The 19,352-nt window shown below is 46.7% G+C and overlaps 1 protein-coding gene across 1 annotated transcript in view; it reads right to left on the bottom strand.

The window, feature by feature from the left end:
- Positions 1-6,419, bottom strand: part of SH3BP4 (SH3 domain binding protein 4) — a 59,513-nt gene extending 53,094 nt beyond the window's left edge. Inside the window, exon 1 of the mRNA XM_048500414.1 lies at positions 6,227-6,419. The gene's annotated coding sequence lies outside the window, so the exon portion shown is untranslated. The remainder of the gene's footprint in view (positions 1-6,226) is intronic.
- Positions 6,420-19,352: the final 12,933 nt, after the last annotated feature.

Raw genomic sequence — 19,352 nt, forward strand, 5'->3', positions numbered from 1 at the left:
CAGAGGCAGGTGATGGCAAACCACTTCAGGTTGTGACTCGATGGGGAAAAAGTCTGCCAGTGCAATATTAATAGCCGTATTCCATACAGTTATCCACACAGCAACGAACACACTGAATTTCACTGGTACAAAAATGTAAGCTTCCAGCGCTGGGAAAATGTAACAGCATGCAAAGCCAAGACTGCGAACCAGCAAACAGGAAAGGCGGCAACTCATTTGCACGCTCCACTTCCAATTGGCTTTTCAAGAAATGTCAAAGTGACATACAACAATGGGCACAGTGTAAAATTAAGGAGATGATAAGAGCAGAAACATCACAGACAGCACGGCAGTGGCCGTAAGAGGGTTAGATTTTATGTAAAGGCTATCCTGAAAGGAAGAGTGTTCAAACTCCTCTCCATCATCATCATCAAAAAAAAAATCATAAAGGTGTCACACAGCAAATTTCCCCTAGGGAGGGCATTCCAGAATTCTCAGATTATCTGGCCTTGTTATATGTCAGTGGTGGCGAACCTTTGGCACTCCAGATGTTATGAACTACAATTCCCATGAGCCCCTGCCAGCATGGCCAATTGGCCATGCTGGCAGGGGCTGATGGGAATTGTAATCCATAACATCTGGAGTGCCAAAGGTTCGCCACCAAGGTTATATGTCAATACTCCCTGACCTGGATGGCCATGGGGAGTCCAGTCATGTCAGATTTTGGATGCTAAGCAGAGTCAACCCTGGTTCATGTTTGGATGGGGGACCACCAAGGATACTCAGTATTTGCTCCACAGAGCCAGGCAACGGCAAACCATCTCTAATCTCTTGCCTTCAGCAAGGCATCTCTTCAACACTGCAGCAAATCAAAAGGCCTTTGCTGTGGCTGGACAGCGTTGGAAGTCTCGTTTAGTGTTATGTACTTGGGCAAGTCCATCAAGTCACAACCAACTTTTGATGACCCCAGCAAGAGGCTTTTGGGGCAAGGCAGAGGCGCCTTCCTCTGCAGAACCTTCCCTGGTGGTCTCCCATCCAAGTATGGACCCTGCTTAGCTTCTGATACCTGGTAAGATCAGGATGTACCACACCACCTGCTCCTCCCCAATAAATATATACGTGAGCCCCATCAAGCTGCAACCAATTTATGGTGACCTCAGTAGGTGGCTTCCAAAGCAAGTGGGAAGCAGAGGTGGTTTGCCACTGCCTTCCTCTGCAAAGCCTTCCTTGGTGGTCTTCCATAAAGGTACCAATACTCCTTCGCTTTTGAGATCTGCCGCCTTTCCTCTCACTTAGTGACACCACAGGCATTTACACTGATTTTATTGCATAGGAGCGGGGTTTTTTTTGTTAGCACATGTAGTTTTTTTAAACAAACTTCTTTGTTGTAAGTTTTCTTGAGATACCCAAAAAGGTAGCAATTTTTTTCCCCTTTAAACGTACAACTGAAAGAAGAAAGAGCTGAGAATCCCCCCAGAAAGTGACTCCTGGCTGTGCTTTGTTTGTGCAGCTGCCATTCCCCTCTCAGGAGCAAAGGCAAAGCAGGCATGCACATCCCAGACAATGCAAGCTAAAATAGGAAAACGAGACGCTCAAAGTATTGGAAAAGAATGCCGAGTATGTTAACTGGCTCCTGGTTATGTCCGGGATGCTGGGCCACCAGTCCCAGGCCTGATCCCACCAGTGGAGAACTGGGGCTGGCAGGGGGTAGCCGGAACACAGTCAACAGTATACTAACTATGTCATGGAAGAATTATAGACTAAGCATCATCATCATTATCATCATGGGAGAGAGAGAGAGAGAGAGAGAGAGAGAGAGAGAGAGAGAACGAACGAACGAACGAACGAACGCACGCATACATCTGCTTCTATTTAGGTCAATCTTGTCCATTCATAGGTGCATAAAATTTGCCTCCCATTGATGATGACTCTAGAATTTCATTGTTTTTGGACTACAGTTTACTCAAGCGGGGAAGAAAACTAAATTGACAGGATTTGGGAAAGGGAGGGAGACGAGGGGAGGGAGTGTAGGGTGGCATGTAAGGAAAGGGAGGGGGCCGGCATCTGGCCCTGGCCCACCCACCCTAGCAGAGGGAGGGGTGGGGGAAGGTAAGGGGGGGGGGAAAGAAAACTGCATTGGCCTACCTATCAAAAAAATACCCGGCTCTTTCATTGCTGAAAATTGTGCGAGCATTTCACCTACACTTGCCTGCATTTGAGACTATTGTGCAAAACTCTATAAAGCAAAAAAAGTCTGGCCTTTTAAATAAGCATGCAATAAGTCAGACTTATGCACAATTACAGCCAAATGACAAATCTGAAAAGTTAAATGCTAGAAAGCCAGTATGGGGCAGCGGTTAGAGGGTCGGGCTAGGATCTTGGTTAAAATCCCCGCTCTGCCACGGGAGTTCACAGAGTGACCTTGGGCCAAAGTCACCTTCTCTCAGCTCAGGGGTTTGTTGTGGGAAAACAGAAAGGTAAGCAACGTTCTAACCTACTTTGGGTAGCCACTGGGGAGGGCGATGGGACTTTAAATTTAAATAGATAAAGCCAGACAACCCTCTTTGCTTTGTACCACTCAGAGGTTTTCAGATAGAGGCTAATCCCCAAAGACAACAATATGGGAGAGAGCTTTGTGTCCAGAGAAAGCCATTTTTAATCAAGAAGCTGTGGAGTCACTTAACCCCTTCCTTGCTTCCCATTTCTCAATTCCTGATCTTCTACCACCCAGACTCTCTCCCCCTCTCTCACATACACACACTTGCCCTAGCTATGGCAAGTATGTTTGCCAATCTACGGGCCAAATATTCTCTATTCTCTGCAACTGATAACTCACAAACTTCCGTGAAGCCAAGAATGCCACAGAATAGGCAGTAGGTTATGGCACCGTTCATCAACAAGGACTGAATGTCCCACAGGCATTCAAGGTTCCTTAGCAGAACTTCCACAAATGGCCACTGATTTTAACTGCAGGCATCTCCAGGACGAATTAGCTGTGTTTCCTATGTGGCACAATCATCTCTGAGAACCAGCTTCTGTTTTAACTTTTTATAATTTTGACATGGTTGCCAGATAAAAACCAAGATGAAGAACAGCCGCATTTCTAGAAACCTTGTCAAACTTTGCTCCAAATTCTTATAGTTCATTATAATTAGCACAAATATCAAACCAATTCATTGTTGAAGGCTTTCATGGCCAGATTCAACTGGTTGTTGTGGGTTTTCCAGGCTGCGTGGCCGTGGTCTGGTAGATCTTGTTCCTAACGTTTCGCCTCCATCTGTAGCTGGCATCTTCTCTCTGTGATACACCTCTGAAGATGCCAGCCACAGATGCAGGCGAAACATTTGGAACAAGATCTACCAGACCATGGCCACGCAGCCCGGAAAACCCACAACCACCAATCAAACCAATTGATAATGGGAACTAATTAACCTTTAACGGACTACATTTTGTAATCAATCACACCCCTAGCCCTTTTTTCCAGAGTAATAATTCTCTCATTGCTGAATTATTTATCCCACATCAACAAATCATTAGCTGAATTATTTATCCCACATCAACAAACCCTAACCCATTCATAAAATAACAGAAGGTTTTTTAAGTTTTGCAACTCTATATTTTTTTTAACCATGTATTCAAAATTATGTCACCGTAACAGGAATAATACCAAGGAATTAAAAAGACAATCTTAAATAGAAATGTTAGCTCAACGAAAGAAGACTATTACAAAATACTAGCTGTTGTGGGCTGTGTTGCCGTGGTCTGGTAGTTTTAGCTTCTAACGTTTTGCCTGCATCTATGGCTGGCATCTTCAGAGGCAGACACAACAAGACCACAGCCACTCGGTCCAGAATACCCACAACAGCCAGCTGATTCAGGCCGTGAAAGCCTTCAACAATAGTACTAAAGACTTCAAAATTATACACTCTCATATCTAACTGATTATCACAGCAACCCCTTTATTTGCGGTCCTGTGCAGGTTTCTTTGGAATTGTTTCTGTTCCACAGTTCAAGGTCTCCATTTCATAATTCCACACAAGGTTTTGTTTGAGGGAACAGATGAGGGCAGTTACCCGAGGGTCAGATTCTACACAGCTGTTAAAAGGCAAAGTGAGCCTCATCCCAGACCCAAAGCAAAGAACTGTGGTAGAACCTCGTCTAGATCCCTTTACCGCAGGGTCCTGCGATTGTCTAGTAGGGAAAGCAACCACCAGCAAGTCCCTGTTGGCCCAGGATTGCAGGCCCTGTTGCAACCACACATGATTAATCCACCAAAATAAACTGAGGGCAATTCTAGGGGTTTCAGCCTCCAGGTGGAGCCTGGAAATTGCAATTGCTCTGCAGAGGTCAGTTCTCCTGGAGAAAATAACTGCGGTGAAGGGAGGATTCTCTGACACAGAGGTCACTTCCCTCCCCAAATTCTCCAGGCTCTACCACCTGGAATTTTGCAACCTGGAGGAAGCAAACCTAGGGAACTCTTGAGATTGCTTAATGCGGATTAGCTACCCCTTCAAGTGCAATTAGTTATCCCTAGTTACACATGCCATACTATGGGGGAGTGTCTATCTCCCACAAAGGTGTGAGTAGATAGGCTTGAAGGTATGAAATGCACAGTTCCTTCTAGAGTTCAAGCCATAATTTCTATGACCGTGGCTGGCTCAACTAGGCAACCGTGCCTTATCATTGCCCGGGGGGGTGGGGGGGGCACACAAGCTTACTAGCCCTGGCAAACACACCATCAGACCCTGGTGGAGCTTATATCAAGGGACGCACCTCTGGGTTTTATGCACAGCAACCGGTAAGACAGGCAGACATCATAGAATCATAGAGTTGGGAGAGGCCACAAGGGCCATCAAGTCCAACCCATGACCTGGCCTGCTCTAAAATAAGTTGCTCCCCCCCAAGAGAATGGCAAGGGAGCACTCTCTAAACCAAAGCCCCAGGGAAGGAACGGGCGGTGTGGAATGTCAGGCTGGAAACACAAGCAGAAGAGAGCAAAAGGAATAGACTCAACCTCTGCTTGGATTTCTCACCAGGTGTCCCAGCCAAGATGCCTTTAGCTCTGTGTCTTCAGCAAAAACGTGGCCTGCTCATTCCTGATCTTTGGAAATCGCTGTACATGTCGGAGTTTTCACCTTGCAGGTATCATAACTTAATTCTTCAACTAACCTGAACTTGGTTCCTTTGCTTTATAAACACATCTCAAATACTGGAACATCTCACTGTGTGTAAAAAAAAAAGTGCCCCACAACAAAAGTTTATAGGGCTCCCGGATATATGAAATGGGAACACTGATACCATCTAATTTGGGCTTCTAATGTTTGACTTAGTCTCTGAAACTAAATCCAATTATATCGCCCTATAGAATAGAAAAGTTCGCTGTATACCACCTCGGGCCTTCACAATACAAGAACGGAACAATCAAACGTTAGTTACGCACAGATTAAAACGGTATACATCACAAGTCTAAAACACCAAATCATATAGATGTTGATGGCTTTCTTTAAAAGCCCTTTAGCTTGGATTCTCCTGGCTGCCAAATATCGTCCTAGAAGAGAATGTGTCTGTTGTGTTGGAGCATTTTATGTCCTGCTTTCCCCCTATATTTTTGCTAGGATTGGAAAGCTTTTTCTCCACTCCCAGTAGTTTACCATAAATATTTCAACCTGGATTAGAGAGTGTCCTGTACGGGGAAAAAAAACCCCAAACACCTAACATTTCCAGCTGATTTAAATTACAACATCCCGGAGACAACTTGGAGCTTCGAGGCGGATCGGGACCATTTCCCCAGCCAGCAAACGCATCCCGAAACTCAGATTTCCTTCAGCTGCCACAACCCCCCCCCCCCCCCCGGCTGCCCGGAACGACCTCCCAACAACCACCTCCCTTCACTTTTAGCCTCAACCCCAAAGCGGGGGCGGCGTGGCTGCGCTTGAGCAAGCCCGAGTCTTTTAGCCTTCCTTTCCCAGGTTGGGAACACGTTTCCTCGCCAGGCGCTCCGAATCGGCTTCCTCGAGAGGAAGGGCGCACAGGGCAGCAGCCCCTCTCCAAGAACTGGGCGCAGGAGCGCGCGTCCCGTCCCCACCCGAGAGTCTGGCCGCGGCGGCGGGGGAGGCAGTGGACGCCCAGCCCGGAGGAAAAAAGCGGGCCAGACCGTGGCCAAGGCGGCGCCCGCGGGCACCGGTGCCCAGCGCCAAGGGAAGCCCCCCGCCGGGCTCGCCAACGTGGCTTTCCCGGCCCCGCTTACCCGCTGCGCCCCGGCGTCGCCCTGGCTGCCGTGTCGGCGAGACGGTGCTGCTGCTGCTGCTGCTGCTGCTGGCGCGGCGCCCCTCCGTCGGCCCGGGGAAAAGCAGGCGAGGGACTCGCAGGGACCTCCTCGCTGATGTCATGGGAGGGGGCGGGACTCGGCTCCCTCCCCCCCCCCTTTTCCCCTCTCCTTCTCCTCCCCACCGGCCGCGGGGGGGGAAGCGCCATCAGGTGGCTGGCCCTTCCCCTCCCAGCCCGGGGGGGAGGGAGCGCGCTTGGCCCAGTCTTTGGGGAGCCAGCGAGGTCCGCGGGCAAGCCAAGGGGCGCGCATGGAGGGCGCGCACGGAGCCCCCCCCCCCCCGCGCGCACGGAGGTTGGCACCCCGCCACATGGCATCGGTGTGCCGCGACGGCAACGGCTGGCTTGCTTCATGGACCTTGCTGGCCATCCCTCCCTTTGGTTAGCGCATGGCTGTTTTGGGTTGGGAGTGGGGGGACGGGGAGGCCTTCTCTGTCCCCCCCCCCCGCGTTTATTTCTCCCCATATAAGTCATTCTCCCCATATAAGTCATCAGTGGGACAATTTGGAGTAATTTGGGGTTGAGTCTGATCCTGCAACTTTCTCCTACCAGTGGTCCCAGGGATTGGGGGCATGGAGGATTAAGCCTGTTCCTGGGATTCAGGGACTCGTTCTCTGCTTTTTGATCCTGTAGAAACAGAGTCTTGCAGGTGAAGAGCGGATTCAGGATTCTGCCCCTTCTGCCTGGAGGCCTCTGCATGCCCCTTCTGACCTGGTTAGGATGTGACTGTGAGATCTGGTTGCAGAAAATAGAGGATATGGTTCATTAGGAATATAGTTTTTGGAAATGGACTAAGTCTTAAGTGTATGTGTCATGCTAACTGAAAAGTCTAGCTGCCAGGGACGTTTTCCAACCAAAAGAATTGGCAGATGTTCCCAACCAAGAAGATCGTCCCGGCAAGTTGTTTGGCTTCGGCCAGTCGTTGCCTAGTTTTCTTGACTTGGAGGGCTTTCTTAATTCTTCATGGGCAGGAATTGTAGTTCTTGTTGGTTTTCTGTTCTATTTCTGGGGTCGTGCCCACCTGCCCAGGGCAACTCAGGCTCATATCAATGTGACACACATCGCTATGGATCATAGTAGAGAACCTATCTTTGGCCCTTTCCGCGCAAATTACCTAAAACATTTGTAAATCGTTTTCAATCTCCCTCCCCTTTACAATATTTGTTCACGCTCACCTCCTTGAAACAATTCATGGCTGCTGTTAGATTTTTATTCCTTTTTAAAAAGGTGGGAAATAAAAGTTTTCAAGATGTACGGGGGGGGGGAGGGGAAACAATGTGGAACTCCATGGAGGAAATATTTTATTTCCTGTCTCAAACATTTTGAAAAGTTTGTAAAGGAAGGGCCCATATTTGAGGGGTGTACACATAGGCCTCTGCGCAGATCCACCCATCAGTTCAATCCTGTTTCAAATGCCTGCCCAAAACTTAGAGCTGGAATTCCCTGATAATTTGAACCTGAGAGCACCTTTGGAATTCTAACCCAGGATTGATGGGTGTAACCCCAAAAGGGCTGCTTCAGGAGGCACAGCCAACCACAGATTGTCCAGGAGGAAGGTTATGCATAACTCTAATAGTAATTTTTCAATATTTTAGGCAGAAGCTCTGCTTCAGGATGCCTTTTAAAATTAGCATATTGTTTAATGTAATTTCTTGCATACACACAACTTACCTTCAGCCATGCAGTGAAGATCCTTATGCTGTGTTGGCACCTGCCAAAGCTATTTTTTTTAATCTGCAGCCAATCAGATCTCCAGTGACTAATCAAACACCCGAATGGGCAGCAGCCCCACCTGGCCCCACCCCTTTCCTTAAAGGACTTGGTGTGCAGACACCATGACATTCCGAAGTACCATGCTGGGGTCCTCTGTCTTATAGCATGATAAAATGTTGACAACTGACTATCATAAATGAGAGATGTCTGCTATGAAGATGAGGGGACTCATGACAGCAGGGCCTATGTATTTAAAAGTCCCTTTAGAGTTGGTGGTCTTCAACATTGTCACAGACTTTCTCAGCTGCAAACGTTTTGATGGGAAGTCATGTGATATCACAGTCATACTCCAAGAGGGAGAAACAGAGTTATGATTTGACTGGTTTGATTGTGGACAGCAGCCTAAGAGAGGTGAGGACAGGAAGCCAGCGAAACACGAGGAAGTGCACCATAGAGAAAAATAAGCTACAAGTCAGAACCATGGAGGAACTCTGTCTACAATCAAATGCCCTTGTGTGCTGTACAACAGGTGTTATTGGTGTGCATGCCAAGCAGGGTGCCTTTGCACTTCCATTCATTCACACTAGCAGCAGGCCCTTCCAAAGACAGCCCCCTCCAAATCGCTGCTATGTAGGGTCTTGTGGCCCCCTTAGAAATGCTGACAAGTGGGTTGAAGACCACCATTCTAGTTTGCCCAACATACGACCCAAGTTACAAACAGTTCAGGTATATATTTATTTCTTTGTAATATGCTTCTACTAGTCGTGAAGAAAGGCAAGGAGAAACATGGAACACTGATTGCTATAAATCCTACTGATTACTATAAATCCTGCATTTGGGATTTTATAAGTCCTCATAATCTTATTTTTGCAGTGGAAAACCATAAAACAGGAGAATTTTTCAGGATGCAAAATTTCTTTTCCAGTCCCCGGTTTCAGAGTATTTCAATGCTTGTACAAAATATACAAACCCTTCAACACAGTGTGTCTGTTGAATAGGCTTTTCACTTTATAATATCTGATGAGTCACAGTTGCAATCCAGTTTAACACATTTGTCATCAATTGCTGCTTAAATTATTGCTTTCCTGTTATGAAGCCATTCCTGGAACTTAGACCAATGATTTACAATGTACTGTAAAATGGTAGATGTCATTAAACCTAATACTTTTCTCTGTAACGTATTAATTGCATAATTTGTATTCTAAAGCCACTTTTTGAGATTTCTTGCTGGGAGAAGACGTTCAGATGTTGATATAGTCAGTCAAGGAACAGGTCAGTGATCACAGTAAGGGGCAGAGAATTTCTTTTTTCAGTGGGTCAGCTGTACTTTACAAGACGAAACTTTGGCAAGTGACGACTCTTATTCTTGTCTGCTGCTGTTTTCTTTACAAACGTGACAAGTTCTGGTTCTTAATATCCATTTCCTTGCATGCTGTGTTTACAGTAGAATTAACATTTGAATACAATCAGATATGGTCTCACAATGGTCATGTGTTATTCGCGGTTTGAAAGAAGCAAACTTTGTAGCCCGACAGGTATGGAAAAGAACCCCAGACTGCCCAGAATAGTCAATTAACCAAATCCAGTCTGTGAGTGATGTGTTGGCTAGGAGCAGGAATTAACCAAAGGCTGACTGACAGGCCTTCATATTAATTCCCCTTCTTGCTCTCCTGGGTCTTCATGTTCTGAACCATTTAGATGAATTTGAAAGCTCCCCAGGTTTTCCATCCTTCGGAAGTATAGTGTCCAAGCCATTCAAAGTGATGGTATCACATTACTCTACTGTGGTTAGACCTCACTTGGAGTATTGTGTTCAGTTATGGGCAGAGGCGTATTGGGGGGGGAGGGATGGCGGCCAGAGACAACACCTTTTCTAGGCCTGCTTGCAGGCTCCGAAGAAGAAGAAGAAGAAGAGGAGGAAGAGGAGGAGGAGTTTGGATTTATATCTCCCCTTTCTCTCCTGCAGGAGACTCAAAGGGGCTGACAATCTCCTTGCCCTTCCCCCCTCACAACAAACACCCTGTGAGGTAGGTGGGGCTGAGAGAGCTCCGAGAAGCTGTGACTAGCCCAAGGTCACCCAGCTGGTGTGGGTGGGAGTGCACAGGCTAATCCGAATTCCCCAGATAAGCCTCCACAGCTCAGGCGGCAGAGCTGGGAATCAAACGCGGTTCCTCCAGATTAGATACACGAGCTCTTAACCTCCTACGCCACTGCTGCTCCTAGAGAGGAGTGGCAGCAGCTAGGCCCGGCCTCGGGCACCGGCACAATCCCCTGGCAGGGGAGAGGCCTCCCAGCTGTGCAGCTGGGCGCCCCGGCACAGTGGGAGACACCTGGTGCGCCCCCCCAGAGGCGTAGCTAGGCCATACTGCGCCCAATGCGCACTCTGCATTTTCTGGCCCGCCCTGCCACACACACTTACCTTAGTTCAGCTTGAAAGTGCAGGCTGGAAAAAGCGGCCTGTTCGCTTGAGGCTGAAAATGGCCTGGTGGGAACTATACTTCCCAGGAGACCTTGGGGTTCTTCCATTCTCCTCCGTAATACATGCCCCCCATCACTTGGCAGGAGAAAGTCTGACTTAGAGCAATGTTGCTCTCATCAGGTGTAAACAGACACATGCAAATTCAGCAGTAGAAGTGCGTGCATTGTCTTTGGCTGAAACATAAAATCTCTTCCAGACTGAACTCTGGGGAGCCGTTCATCTTGTTTGCATCTGCAGCCAGCTGGGAAGGGAATGGGTTGCTAACTCACTTAAAAAATAACCAGTTTTGTGCAACAAGAGAGCTAATGGGTCACATGAGGTGCTATTTTGCAGCAGGAAATGTCATGAATTAAAAGAATGGTGTATGCTTGCATATATTAATTCCACATTTCAAGTCCTGTTCAGCCTGTCACAGTTTTTTTCATAACAGCATAATTATGGAAGTTTGCACTGTGTTTTGGCTTTGATTTACAATAGCATTTTCAAATCTTGCTGGTGACTGTGACTATTAGTTTAGGCTGCACACCATAACATTACTGTCCCCATGACCTAGGTCATTCTGCAAGAAGAAAGCTATTATTCAACCCTAAAAATGGGAAGAAAGAACCGTTGACTTTTAAATAGGAAAATGATATCCTGCACTTTTTAAGGATGAAATCCATGGCGCCTAAAACTGCTTCTCTTTTGGAGGATCGTGTCCAGTATCCAGTGAAGCAGGAATAAGCAGCTAAGATCTAGGAAGGAGTCCAGAATCTCAAAGAAAAACCTGGAGATACAGCATGTGGCTCTTAATAGACTGTTTCTCCCTTCCAGAACGTTCTGTGGTCTATTGGAAGGAACACAACTGCCTCAAGAGAACCCTTTCATTGTCACAGACGCATACAACAGACTATTCTGTACTGTGGGCGCGTTGTTGAAATAGTGTGCTATTCTGCTGCTTTGGGTGTGAGGGGGATTGTTTTCAAAACAATCCCAGAAGGGCAGCATTCACTGGTGTCAATGGCTGGCCGGCTTCATGCGCTTCTGTGGGCTTTTGTCTTTCAACTTCGTGTGTGAGAAGTACATACAGTCTGTGCCAACACCGTAAAAACCGTCACAGTTTCAGCTTCTCTGAGAACAGAACAGCTGATAGCACAAACCTAGACAGAGTCGTTCCCTCCTGAGTCCACTGAAGTGAATGGGCTTAGGAAGGTGCAGCTGTGTTTAGGGTTGCGCAGAGTGATACAGCAGGTTCCAGACACTGGCTGTCTATTGTCCATGGGTTGTGCATCCTCAAATGGCTCTTGCGCTATTGGACAATTGTGTTAACAGGAGATACATGTTCAGTTACACAGAAAAGGTTTTGATAAGAACACATGCTTTGATCCCCAAGTGTTTTGTTTTTATCATCTTCCTGAAGCTACAACATTGGAAATGCTAGGGAAGAGGGGATAACCCGGGGAGTAGACTTCATGCTACTCATACCTGTTCATCTTTCTGATTCAGTTTCCTTTTTTAGAGTTCTAGTTATTAACCACAGCCAGGTCTTTTCATTGTCCACCTTGTCCTTGATCATCTCCAGAAATCGGCTGGGCAGTGTGCCAGCTTTCGGTCCTCGTTTTAATCACATTTTTTCCTCTACTCCTGTTTGGTTCTCTGGAATTTCAGTCAATGCCTGTTCTTGACTTTCATTCTTATAATTGGCCAGCGTATGTCTATTGTCCATGGGTTGTGCATCCTCAAATGGCTCTTGCACTATTGGACAATGTAACAGGAGCAGCAGTGGCGTAGGAGGTTAGGAGCTTGTGTATCTAATCTGGAGGAACCGCGTTTGATTCTCCGCTCTGCCGCCTGAGCTGTGGAGGCTTATCTGGGGAATTCAGATTAGCCTGTGCACTCCCACACATGCCAGCTGGGTGACCTTGGGCTAGTCACAGCTTCTCAGAGCTCTCTCAGCCCCACCTACCTCACAGGGTGTTTGTTGTGAGGGGGGAGGGGCAAGGAGATTGTCAGCCCCTTTGAGTCTCCTACAGGAGAGAAAGGGGGGATATAAATCCAAACTCTTCTTCTTCTTCTTCTTCCTCCGCTGTTTGCTTTTCCTTCAGTGACCCTCTGCCACCAGATCTCCGGGGAAAGTATAGTCTATCGGTATCACTATGTAAGGCTCAGTGTATTGTCATAAGCGTCCGAGTTTTTCTAACCAATGCATCCCAATCAGCTTGTGTCCAGTTTGTGATTCCAGCGGTGTACCTGATGATTGGTATTGGCTTGATGGTATTCAATTTAATTTAATTTGGATTTCAATTTTTATCTGACCCTCTGGGTGTATTCTGTGCCGACCCCAGTCTTCACTTGCCTGTGCTTGATGTTATCTAGTTGCAAAATGACCAGGAATTTATAGGCTTCCTTTTGGTTACACTTGATTAGTTGTCATCAGGAATTTCTATGCCGTCACTCTTCACAGGTGTCAAACTCGCAGCCCTCCAGATGTTCATGAACGACAATTCCCATCAGCCCTTGCCAGTATAGCCAGCGCTCATGTTGGGAGGGACTGATGGGAATTGTAGTTCATGAACATCTGGAGGGCCGTGAGTTTGATACCCCTGCTTGGTCCTCTTTATCGCTACAGTGGCACACTTTTCCAGGCCAAACTCCATCGAAATGCCTGTACTGAATATTTGGACTGTATTCACTACTGATTGGATTTTTGTGTCTGATTTCCCACAAAGCTTCAAATCATCCACGTACAGCAGATGCGAGACCTTTTCTGAGTCTGACCATTTGATATCCCAACTTTGTTTTCTCTAAAATCACTGTTAGTGGGATCATGGCGATGATAAACAGTAAGGGTGATAGTGAATCACCTTGGAAAATTCCTCGCTTGATGTTGACTGTTCCATAGTTTTCATTTCTGACTGTCAATTAAGTTCTCCATCGTCTCATTGCTTTTTCAGTGAATACTTGTATGTTTTTGCTGACTATTATTATTATTACTTAATTTTGTTTAATATCACAGCTGCCGGTTCTTTAGCTGGTTGTTGCCCTTTTTAATTACAATTTCAGCCTCACCCAGAGGCCTAGGACGTTTTACTGTATCGGCATAATATTCATTCAGATCCCAACAGGGCTGCCTTCTGGCTCTGACTGAAGTTGATTTTGTCGATTTGATGATGTTTCAAGTGCCACCCTAGTGTTTTTGGAATGGTGCCCAGAGTGCTGACTCCCACTGGGACAAACTCAGCTGGTTTGTGCCATAGTTGCTGTATCTCAGTTTTCAAATCATGGTATTTAATGACTTTTTCACATTCTTTTTCAATGACCCCGCTGTCACCAAGTACTGCTATGGTCACTTTCTTGTCCTCGATTACTGTGAACCCTCCGGAGGAGGCCGGTAGAGAGACAGAGACAGAGACAGAGACAGAGACAGAGACAGAGAGAGAGAGAGAGAGAGAGAGAGAGAGAGAGAGAGAGAGAGAGAGAGAGAGAGATAGTCTGGTGTATTCAGTGGTGGGATCCAAAAATTTTAGTAGGTTCCCATGGTGGTGGGATTCAAACTGTGGCATAGCGCCAATGGGGCTGGGCAGGGCACGACGGGGGCGTGGCCGGGCATTCCAGGGGTGGGGCATTCCTGGGCGGGGCTGTGGCAAGGACGCAGCCATTGCACCGGTCCTTGGGCGGGAAACGAATGCACGCAGGCGCAGGCTTCCACGCATGCCAGTGCAGCTACTGCTAGACTGCTTCAAGTTCTGCGCGCTACTGCTGAGAGGAGGGGCAAAAATCAAGTGGCAAAATCACCAATTAGTAACCCCCTCTCGGCACACACAAATAATTAGTAACCTACTCTCGGGAACCTGTGAGAACCTGCTGGATCCCACCTCTGGATGTTTGGTGTATTATTTGGCAGCACTTTGTCCATTTGGATTCGAAAGTCCCACAAGATCTTGACCTTTTCATTTTCCGTGTCTTTCTCTGGACAATGTTCCCACCAGTTTTTAACTGACCTAATGTTGTTGTTACTGTTATATACATTTGGGGGAAGAGTGTGCATCCTTTCCTAAGGAAAACAGCCATGTAGGGATTCTGTGACAAAACTGAAATTCCTCAGTTATTCCCAGAACTTCAAGAAGAATTGTAGAGGTCAGCTGGGGGATTTGAGGGTCAGCTTGTCTAATAATGGACTTGCAAAAAGTCTTTCTCACTTCATTCAGTTTGCAGTTTGAAAAGCATTTCCAAGGGCAACTGGGGGGCGGGGGCGGGAACAGTCATCTGCTTAAAAGAGCAGCTGCGATATGCAGCCAAATTATGTTTGTTATTTTAGGCATGTTCACACCCACCATAATCAAGTTCATGATTTATATCTTGTGCAACTGAGTCACTGTCTGTCTCTACACACTGCTGCCGCCGTCCCCCCCCCCCCCAATAGGTGGAATCCTCACTTTTTCATCAGACTGTCATGCCATGTGACAGTTTTGTGTACTGTTCACTATAAAAGATTATCCATGCACCTGCCAAATGCTTATCTCTTACTAGCTGGATCCCAACTTCCAAACCACCATCTCTTTACAGCTGAGATGGAACGACCCAAACCTGCTGGTGGTGTTCAGCAAAAGGCTTCATTTTGGCCCATTTGGTGGGGGAGGGGGGACATGAGCATAATCGTTGCCCCTCCAGGAAGCTTTTATATAGAAGCCCAAACTTCTTTGCCTCTACTAAGCAGTCAGTTTCCCTATTGTTATGGGGGAGGTACAGCCCATGAAGCAAGAACAGCTCTTTATCTGCTGCCCCAAAGTAGCCTAGCAGCCCTTCCCGCCTTATGGAGAATATAAGGCCAAGACACTGGGAACGTGGCAGGCTGTCTACAAAGGTGATAGTAGTCAATCAGCCATCCCTAGCCCACTGCCATTGGCAACAAGTAGTGCTACTAGCCTTAATTTCAGCTCTAGTCTCTGGAATGGCTCTAGTAGGCGGAGGCTGCTGACACACAGGGATTTCTACCACCTCCCACAGGATGGCTAGATGCCTCTCTCCCATTTTGGGGAGCACCTGTTTGATGTCATATTCCTTTTGATCATTACCTGTGGGCTTTCTATGGCTTTGTCAAAGGAGCAGGGGGGCTGCGGGTGGAACACCCACAGCCAATAGAGGGAAGGGAAGTGGAGCGGAGTTTCACCTTCAAATGGCAACTAAGCTCTGCAGTCTTCTGCTTCTATGTAGGCCTTTAATTGCCTTTTAAAATTTCGCATCTGAGGCAGGCGGTGGGATGCTTGGATAGCATCACACTGATGCTACTGCACCAATGCAACAGAATGAAAGCAGGAGGGGGAGGGGCAATATCAGGAGCACCGTGGTGTGGCCATAAGGTGTGCCGATCATATTGCTGCCTGGCAATTAAGCTGCTAATGAGCACCTAGGTTAACGGCTGGCTGGAAGGAGGTGGCCAGACCCCAGGGGGTAGCAGGGTTTTTCTCATTGACCAAGGGGGCCGTGAGCCAAGCTATCAAATTCACACATGCGTGCAAGTCTCAGACCTAAGCTGCTTTGGTCTGACTGGAGGCATTCATTTCGATCTGAGTATTTCTCCTCAATTGCTCTTTGATTTTATTGTGACTGGGAGTGTATATCATTTTTTCTTGCATCTTGGGGGGTGGGGTGGGTGGGGAGGTGGAAATAGACCCTAGTGTAAAAACGAAACACAGTAGAAGTTTCTTTTCACCTTCTGTGAATTACCAAGCTGGAACGAGTGAGGAAATAACCAAAAGACAGGAATCAACAACACCGGCATCAGTGACCGTTCTTGATCCATCCAGCGCCCACAAGCAATCCAGCAATGCCCAGCCGTTCGCACCTAAACCAGAGCTTTGTTGATAACAAAAACCACCTTGGCACTTCTGTTTATTAACCTTGTTGGATTGCCTCTTTGACCCTTAAAAATATGTGGAGTCATGTCTGCTCTGAAAACACTGTTCAGTGGTATAAACTAACAGCAAAGAACGAAATGTGGATATTGCGTCTGATAGGAACATAATGAAAATCCTGACTTACATAGGGCTTTAAGGCATAGGGCTTTAAGGCAAGAGAGGTTCAGAGATGGTTTGTCATGATTCTTCGCATCATGAAAATTTAATATTTTAAAAAAGGTAGGTAGGTAGGTAGGTAGGTAGGTAGGTAGGTAGGTAGGTAGGTAGGTAGGTAGGTAGGTAGGTAGGTAGGTAGGTAGGTCCTCCCTCCTTCCAAACTTCTCTCCGCCTTCCTGGAGGCAGGTAAACAGCCCATTTTACCCCTGGAGGAGGGGGGCGGTTCCTTGAGCTTACATGACGCACTGTGGTGGTGGGGGGGCGCGACCTACTTTTTGTACCGCCTTCTCTTCACAGTGCAATCATCCAGCAGGGGCATGATTCCAAAGCAGCTTTCCCCTGATTCCATGAGACATGAAGTTGTATCCGTTATCGCATGGGGGAAGGAAGCCTGGTGGCTCTCTCTTACTATCTGCCACCAAACTTGGGGCGCCTCAGCTCCGGGGACTGTTTTTCACAGTTTCTTGGGAATTCAGGAGGGAGAACTTGCAGGGGATAAAGGCAGTGGCAAAAGCCAGATTTCCCCAGAACTGGTTTTGCCAAGCTTTGGTGCTCTGACACTTCTCAATAAACACTACTGATCAACTCTACAGAGCCTATTTATTGGCTTAAAGTTTGAGATCTCACACCAAGATGACCTTAGATGTTTCTATTCAAGCAGGGATAGAAAATCCTTGTTGTGCGGAAGGATCCAAACTACATCCCAGCTAGACTCGTAAACAATTAACCACTCAATAAAAAAGCATCAAATATTTTTTAAAGTCCTTCCTTCACCTTAAAAGGCTATAAAGTTACAGCAATTTTTTTAAAATGGAAGAAACTTGTTCAGAGGCAATAACTTCTCAGAATTATTTCAGCTTTCAACACTATAGCAACTTTCTTTTCCAGACCAACACTCCCTTTCTCTCTCAATGAATTACAAAAGGAATTTCAGAGTGGCACAATATAATTACTCAGGCTGGACTTCTGCCATGAACTGAGGGCTCCCATTCCTCTCTTTTGGAAGACGTTTCCATGGAAATGCTGGGCCTGACCAGGGTTCTGCCAAATCACAGTGGCAGCCACGGATCTTCACATGGAGCATGTCTATTTTGCTCAGGGTGTTTGAAGCTGCATCCAACTTGCCCAGGTCAAAAAGCTACATGCAGTAACTTCACAGAAGAAAGTGTACAAAAGCTGTGTAACCTCAGCTTGTGGGTTCTGTGGGGCAGAACGTGGAATGAGTTTGCAACAACAAATTTTTAAAAACAAAATGGTTTACTTAACATATAACATCAACATTTAACATCACATTTCAAGGTCCTGTTCAGGTTGCATTTTCAAGTCCTTATATTTACAGTCTACTGATACAGCCAAGTCCAATTCTTCTTTGCAAGTGGGTTGGCTCCTGAAGACTCCAAGGGCTTGATGAACAGGATTCAACATGATGAAGGTTTCCAGGAGAACTCTCACCCATTACAACCACAAAAAGAAACCCTGAAACAATAAACTCCAACATTTACAACATAGCAAATATAAACAACTACCTTCCTAGTAGTTCCCAACAATATTGCAGTTACCTTAACAAGGTGTTAAGGGCTTATAGAAATCAAGGTCCGAGTCTGGTAGCCTTGTCTCCTCCAAACTACATGAGGTCTGCTGCCTCGTGCTGCTCTGAGTCTCCACCCCTTACTGGGTCAACCCATTCTGAGCATGGGGGTTACAGCTGCACTTTGTATATAAAAACAGAATTAAATATGAATAAAAGCGCACAGCCGAATTTAGTGTATATTTACTCAGAACGGTGTCCCAAGGTCACTGGGTGCAAGATCACAGCATTTATCTCTCTCTCTCTCTCCTGCAGTTAAAGATTATTATTCTGCTCTGGCCACATTTGCAATTCTCTAGTATTCGTAGCGCTTTAAATCCGTGTAAAATCCCCCCCCCTTTTTTACTGCCAAGTCACATCTGACTTTTGATGGCCCCCCTAGTGGGGTTTTTCAAGGCAAGAGGTATTCAGAAGTGGTTTGCCATTGCCTGCCTCCACATCACGACCTCCCATGAATGCGTTTAGGAAATCTGCGTCTGTGCATAACGGCTGCAGTCCTATGCACTCTTGCCTAGGACTACAGTGTAAGTTACTTCCGAGGATTGTTCTACATCAAAGCAATCTTTTTTTCATTGAAGTCCTGATGATATCAATGGACAGTGGCGTAGCGTCAAGGGGACAGGGTGTGCGCAAAGCACTAGGTGCGCACCAGTGGGGGGCATGGCGAGGGCATTCCAGGGGTGTTCCAGGGCAGGGGAGGGCAGGTGGGGGCGTGGCAGGGGCACAGGACGCACATGTGCCCCGGGCGCAGTTTCCCCTTGCTCTGGCCCTGTCAATGGACCAAGATTTTTGACCCAAACCACTACTGGCACATGCCTCATCGCAGAGGGCAGGCAAAAATATTCGCTATCCAATGGACCTATTGTATATAAAAACAGAATTAAATATGAATAAAAGTCCCTAAAACTGCTTGTTTGTGTTCCTGATAGATCTGGAATATGGAATACTAGAGACTTGGAAACCAAAGTGGGCCTGAATACAAACGTTTCGGCAGATGTGGAAGCTCATGCATCGAGTTCTATAGTCTCCCCTTGATCTATAAGGGTAGGGGGGATGTTTGGCTGTTCTCTTGGTAATCAACCAGATAACTCCATCTTACCTCATGACTAATCAGAGTATACAAAATTACATGCATTCAAGTCCCTTAGATTTCAAGTTGAATTTTTTTTTGTTTCGGTACCCAAAGGACTAAGGTTAAGGCTCAGTTTTAGTATTG

Source organism: Sphaerodactylus townsendi, linkage group LG01, assembly GCF_021028975.2.
Source record: "Sphaerodactylus townsendi isolate TG3544 linkage group LG01, MPM_Stown_v2.3, whole genome shotgun sequence".
NCBI classification, from domain to species: Eukaryota; Metazoa; Chordata; class Lepidosauria; order Squamata; family Sphaerodactylidae; genus Sphaerodactylus; species Sphaerodactylus townsendi.